At 32.9% G+C, this 7209-nt stretch overlaps 1 long non-coding RNA gene across 4 annotated transcripts in view; it reads right to left on the bottom strand.

The window, feature by feature from the left end:
- Positions 1–1954: 1954 nt before the first annotated feature.
- The window catches only part of LOC112510744, a 15580-nt gene continuing 10325 nt past the window's right edge, over positions 1955–7209 (bottom strand). For 3 of the 4 annotated variants that reach the window (XR_003069049.1, XR_003069048.1, XR_003069047.1), the window contains one exon: positions 2267–3635. This is a non-coding gene — a long non-coding RNA (uncharacterized LOC112510744). The other variant, XR_003069050.1, reaches the window with a different exon arrangement.

Here is a 7209-nt window from a genome sequence, read left to right on the forward strand (position 1 = left end):
ATCAACTGTCTAATATACACACCAAGACTCCGAAGTAGCTGAAATGCATATTGAAAATATTTTGAAGTTACAAGCCGATTGAAGGAAGATCTTCATAGACCGAAGATTGAAAATTTTCATGGACTCAAGATTGAAGATCATGGACCGAAGATTGAAAATCTTCATGGACTCAAGATTGAAGATCATGGACCGAAGATTGAAAATCTCCATGGACTCAAGATTGAAGATCATAGACCGAAGATTGAAAATCTTCATGGACCGAAGATTTGTGAGTAGCTGTTTGAAGCTACATATCCATCCAAAGGAGATCTTCCTACAGACTGATCATATCTCTGCCAAGTTTGTCTCTGCATGAACAGTGTTGTATGCACGCCATGTACGATGAAAATGAGATATCAACATTGGTCAAGTCAACCCCTACCTTCTTATCCTCAAGTGACAAGTGTCCCCATGCATTAAATGTTGAAAGTAGTATAAAAAGGCAGTGTGCATCTCCCTTGCACACAACTGGTTTTTGCAAGATTACTTAGTGCATTCTCAAAGCAATCGGCTATTCTCTTCTACTCCCTTGCTCTCCTGTGTGCGAATAAATTCTTAATGTTCTTCATTTCCTTTCAAGAACTCTTTGTGTTGTTCGTAAAAGTTCTTATCCTTGTAAGATTGTTTAGGTTAGGTTTTCCTTTCCTATCTTCCGCAACAATCTTTTGTATTTTTGTGTGTATTAATTCTTGATATAAATCAATAAGAATTAAAAATTTGAAAAAGTCTGTGTAATTGTATTCAACCCCATTCTACAATTACTTTCTGTTTATTGTCATTCCCTTCGGGACTAACAATTTATTTTTTTTAATTCAAAATTTTTATTATAATTTAATTTAACGTACCCAATTAACTTAATTTAGGTTTAATAATATTTTTTATAAAGATAATAATTAAGTATTATGTTAGAACTCAATAATTATACTAATTATATTTTAATTTTTTATATTTTAAAATGAGATGTTTATCCTCTATTTGATTATGTTTATCCGCATTTAGTTACACGAATTCAAACATAGAGCTTTAATAAGTTGTACTTATGTACAATTTGTTTGTAATCTTGAATTTTAAATAATATGCATTAATAAACAATACTTTATGCATAAAAAATGTTTTTAAGAATTTTTGTTAAATGTTTTATAATACAGTATAGATAGATAGATAGAGAGAGAGGGGGGAGAAGAGTTCAAACGAGAACACCCTAATTTTAGTTAGTTAGTTGGGTAGAATTTTTGGGTTAGTTGCTTTAGAGTTTGATTGAAATTAGTTCTTGATAATTGAAATTGAGTGAGTTCGTATATTCTTGGTTATTTGGGTCTAGTATGATCAATTTATATTTTGGATATGAGGTTTCTTCTTATTTGGGTTAAGTTTATTTTTGTTTTATCTTTATCGAGACCCGATAGGTGATCTAATTATTGGATTTCTGACTGTTTAGGAAAATAGTGCGGACGTATTGTGCTTCAAACGCCATCAAGATTGTGGATATTCATCAGCAAACTTGTGAGAATTCACGGCCCCACTTTTACTGCTTTTAGTTATTTAAACTGGGGGAAAAGCATGAAAGTATGCAAACTATATTGTTTAGTTGTAAAACTGTTGGACTAAAAAACTGTTTAATCAAAAATTGTTGAAATCATAAAAAWTTGATTGTTATTGCACTATGTATAAATGATAAATTGATGTACTCGAGAGTATATTTCAAAAAGTCCCCCTTCCGTAAACGCTACCAGTTAACTCAGGCACGTTCCCGGGCCATGATAATTGTGGATAGCCGTTATTGTGTTGACAGTCCCACCCAAAAAGGGCATGCCCAAGTTCATGTGTCATACAGATATGATAGAATGCATCAAATAATTTATAACAAGACTAATATCAAAGAGAAAATAATGTACCAAATTATGAAAAGGAAGCAACCTGTTTACAAACTTGGTTTTATTGAAATGATGAATCAAAGTTCTTATATATTCATATACAATTAAGAGATCTCATTGTGAAGGATGAAATCTGTTTACATACTTGTGTTATGTGTGAATAAGTCCCTCAAGGGTTTTGCAAATTGTTACTTGAAGATGGTGTATATAGTTATATGATCAGTTCAAGTCTTTGAGTCTTGTCTGTCTGAAGTTCCCTGATCTCACATTGATCACACGTACAACACAAATATGAAGAGTGGCCCCAAAGAAAATATACTAAACCCTTGCCCCTGGAACTGTGCATAATTTTTGATATCAAACAGTTTACTTGCAGCAGGCACAGTTCATATAGAATATAACTGAATTATAAAACAATTTACTTAATACAACTGAATTTTACAGCAGGCACAGTTCAAGTATGTGTGAACAAATTATGAACATAGTTGTAAGCAGTGTGAACAAATTATGTACAATCATGTGAACAGGGACGGTCATGGCTACCATGAAGAAACAGCTGCTGTAGAATTTATTAGACTCAAACAATAAAATCCATTAGACTAAATATGGCTACCATGAAGAAACAGCTGTTGTAGAGAGGATAATGACAAAAAATGTACAAAGAAGCAGGTTATATATAAAGCTTAATGTAAGCAGGTTTGATGATGAAGGGTAAAAAGTCCAAAGAATTTATGCATTGATTTAATAATCTTACCAGAAGTTGTGATAGAAATTTCAGAGTTTGAGAAATATAAATTTATGCACCGACTTAACCCAATGGTAAGACCTTTTGCTATAAAAACATATTTTACTGCTAATGATGGTGATGGAAGGTCACAGCCATAATGCAAGGTCACACAACCATAAATAAATCAAGAACGTGTTAAGAACAGCCATATGAAACAGTAGGGACAAAACATGATTTGTGGCCAGATGTGTGTGTGTGTGTATAGGATGAAATGGAAACAAACAAAGAAGAAATCATATAGAATATAACTGAATTATAAACAGTTGACTTAATACAACTTACTTGCAGCAGGCGTCTTAAGAACAGACCATGAATAAGGTGCATATAATAAAGGCATATACTATATATGTAGAGATATATCATATCATGAATAAGGTGCATATAATCAAGGCATATAGAACAGACCATCGTGTCTTAAGTTTATTGGGGCTAAAACAATGAATTAGTTTCTGGCAGAATTAACTGTAGATTTATATGTACTTATGTTTCTTCTTTTACCAAGTTCAGTTTCATTTTGTTACAATAGGTTGGAAAGAGTATTTTTCATACGAAAATGGATTTTTGCAAGAAAGTTCAGGTTTACAGCTTACTCCGCTTTTGTTACATTTGCAAATTTCATCACGTGGGTTGCTCTAGAAGCACATTATATGCTTCAAAGAGAGTGTATATATGCATACATACACATCAAATAAGTAGTATACCCATATTTGATTTAATTAACATGTACACGACTCGTCTAGAATTTTTCAACTTGTGCATATCTGAACCGCTAAATTACTCCAAAAAGAAGTTGAATGCAATGCTTACAACCTTCTTAACAAACAAAAATCTTAAAAAGATGATTACCTGATGATGCCAGAGAACTTTTCTCGCACAACTTTCAAACCAACACACATAATATCAGCAGAAGCCATCCTAGCCATCCCCTTAATTACCTATTGCAAGTGATAAAAGGACATCAACTTTAACATAAACCTAGTTCATATGACAAGGCCAGAATATATATATATCCCTTGTTGAAAGATTCAGCTACTTTGAGGCAAGTAACCACTTGCTGATGAACCAAAAAAAATTCAAGGGATAGTACAAGGCCAGAATATATATATATATATATACACACACACACATACACACATACATACATACATACATACATACATACATATAATACGTAGCAGTTCACCAATATGAATTCTGAGATTATGGCATAAGCAATATAAATCAGAAATATAAATCCTATGACATGATGAAGTGAATCAAGTAGCTTGACAGTCAAATGATTGGATATATTCAGCTTGTAAGAAGAAAGTAAATCTTATAAACCAGAATTGGAAATAATATTGTGGGTAAAGCAGAAACCAATATTTTGTTCAACATCCATATCAACCAAAAAAWMTACCAACAATAGGTGATCCGTCGCTAAAAGCTACCTTATTTTCACATCAAGCATCCCTCTTTAACACACTAAAATGGTAAAACTGAACAACATTGATGCGTTTTAGATGTCAATAGGTTTGGAACACTTTGGAGCGAAAAAGGGACAAAAAGAAGATTTTTGACAGCTTTACGAGACTATGGTATTTCAAGCATATCTAACTCGTCCGAGCTCGGATTTAAGTTATTCAAGATGATCTGGAAAGGTAACAAACAGCCCCACAACTTTTAAATTTTGAGTTTCTGCAGATTTGGACTACTTCTAAGATGAAATCGATGTTTAAGGCGGAAAAGAGCTGCTGGACAGCAGCTGACAGCTGCCACGAAAGTCTTGATCTTACCTTGAGAAAAACTTCCGTGGCTCTCTCATTGCAAATGACAGCAGGTGATAACATATATACACACACACAAATATAGATGGTTGGATAGTTTTTAAACACACACACACACACATTCTTTGCAAATAAAACAATCTAAATAGAAATCTAAATATTTAATAGTTAGAACAATGTATTCATGTAAGGACTTGAAATGTAATATATAAGGCCATCACAGAATGCAGTCCCAAACAGTCCAAAACAGAATAGCATCTTGAAAGATGGTTGGCTTATTAGCATCTGTTTTGATGTACTAATCTAATAACATGTTGGTGCCAGTGGACCTGACACAGAGAATGCACCACCATCTTGTACTACCTGTCATTTGGCATTGTTATATAGGCTTGATTGGATCATTGTGATTTAAGCACAGATGCTCATCCCCTATAGTGTCCTGAGGATCTAGCATGACATGCAAGCGAGAATAGACTAAATATTCCCAGTGGGAAAGCTATATATCAAAACAGTTGTAGTTATGACACATCCAACCATGTATTTTATCCAATGCAAGAATAGTTCAGTTAATTTGTTGATCAGTTTATTAGTCTCTGTTGATATCTATATAAAAACCCTACCCATGATAAAGTGTTATAAACCTCATTATAGGTTTGATATCTATATAAAAGCCCTCTGATCTTATTGAATGAAAAATATTGAGTAGTTCATTACTTTTTACCGGAATAACTATCCATATTTCAGTATTTTTCCTTGAGAAGAAACAGGAAGTAGAATATCCCATATTTAATAAATTTTCTGCTTGCAGGAGAAGCACATTCATTAGAAGAAACAGGAAGTAGTAATATCCCATATGGATAGCAAAGCAGCTAAAGGGAAACTAAACCCATTTATAGTCGACCTGGAAAGGGTTGGAGCTGTCAGTTATTGTAATTCGTCAAAAAAAAGTTATAGAGCATATTTACAAAAATACTAAGGAATAAGCAAAGATAGAAAACAAGTTTTACTTTTCAGATTGTCTTACAGTGGTTGGACCAGTGGTAGTTAAAGGAAGATGCTTTCATATATATACTTACTTTCTTACAGATTCAGGTAGTAGTAACATGATGATAATGTTGCAAGGGTTATGCACTCTAACTATCACTGTTTGAATGGGTTAAAATTAAATGTCATTATAGTATCATATACTATCATGGACTCATGGAATGGATTCGCTCGGTCACGAGGACTAACCTTGGTAAGAAATATACATCAGAGTGACTCAGTAGTAATATAGTAAACTATAGGCACGATTTTTTTGGTTGAATCTTACTTCTTAAGTGAAGATTGCAGCTAACATAGATGAAAGTAGAGAAGGGCATAGGGCTAAATGGGATTTCAGTTTTGGGCTCGAAGTTTCTAGGAGATCGATATTTTAGTTTTGCTAGAAGTCTCAAGGAGACTTTGGCATGGTATGTGGAAATGTTTGAGAAGCCTTTTTAGGTTTAAATAGTATGAATCGTTAAGAAACGAAGTTCTTTTATCATTTAAAATGAATCAAGAGTTGGTTCAGTTCAGTTAGTACTAAATAAATTCTTGTCTTGGTTATATAGAATGGATCATTAGGAAAGCAAAGTTCTTTTACCTTTTATAATGATCAAATGTTGGTTTCAGTTCAGTTGGTATTAAAAATTTATTGCCTTAATCAAATAATGTAATCCATATTTACTATTTGACAAGAATTGAGTGAATGGTGACCGGGTCTAAGCATTGTGCTTTTGAGTTCAGTAACTTGTTCCAGTGGAAGAAAAGTAAGAACTTGAACTACTTTCTTACCTTTTTATGATCTTCAACTTCTAGTAGTGCCAGATTATATTACCAAAACTAAATTAGAAGTTAAAACTCCATTAGTTATGTGCCAGATTTCGCACCATTATAAAATTTTAAAATATTGGATTTTCCTACCTGCAACAGTCCCAATTCAAAGTCTGATTTGCATGACCCATTATAATTCTTTTATAATTTCCCATGCACAAGATTTATAAAAACCCACTTACAAATGTGTACAACAGTATCTGTATACATTTCACAAAGAATAAACTTTCTATGATCCCTAAACATCAAGTAGAAATTGAAATCTAAACTCTTCACCTTTTTTTTTGTTTCAAGAAAATTAAAGATATACCTTGTTTAACATGCCCACAAAAACCACAGGGAGCTAGCTATAGCAAGTGTTTTGGGGGGGGGTTCACAGTTCACACTCAGTCACTCACTATAGAGCACTACAGATTCACTTCCCTTGGTCCTAGTGAATAAAACAATGCCTTTTTCTTACTATAAAATTTCATTTGGTGGAATTTTTGAGGTAGATAATTAATTATCTTGTAAACTAAATAGTTTTGTGGCCAAGCATGCAGAACCATCTATTACAACTGGATCAAACACAATGTTTATTCAAGTTCAAGTGTAAAGCCTGAAGCTGTAATGGATTTGGACTTGGCTATCTTGTAGAGTAAAGGATATCGATATTAGCATAAATATTGTCAATATCATTTGTTAGATAAACTACAAGTTAAATAGAAAATATGGTTGTAATTTGGAAGCAGAAAAGGTTGAAAGAGTATGGTGACAAAAGATGATACAGTAAAAGCTTTCAACATAACCAAGAAAATGGTGATTGATCTACAACACCTATCAACAGAAATCTCTTACTTTTATAACATCAGACCTCTCTCTTTGACCTCTTTCAATTCAATTACTATTT

The sequence above is a fragment of the Cynara cardunculus genome, assembly GCF_001531365.2.
Source record: "Cynara cardunculus var. scolymus isolate 2C chromosome LG 4, CcrdV1, whole genome shotgun sequence".
NCBI classification, from domain to species: Eukaryota; Viridiplantae; Streptophyta; class Magnoliopsida; order Asterales; family Asteraceae; genus Cynara; species Cynara cardunculus.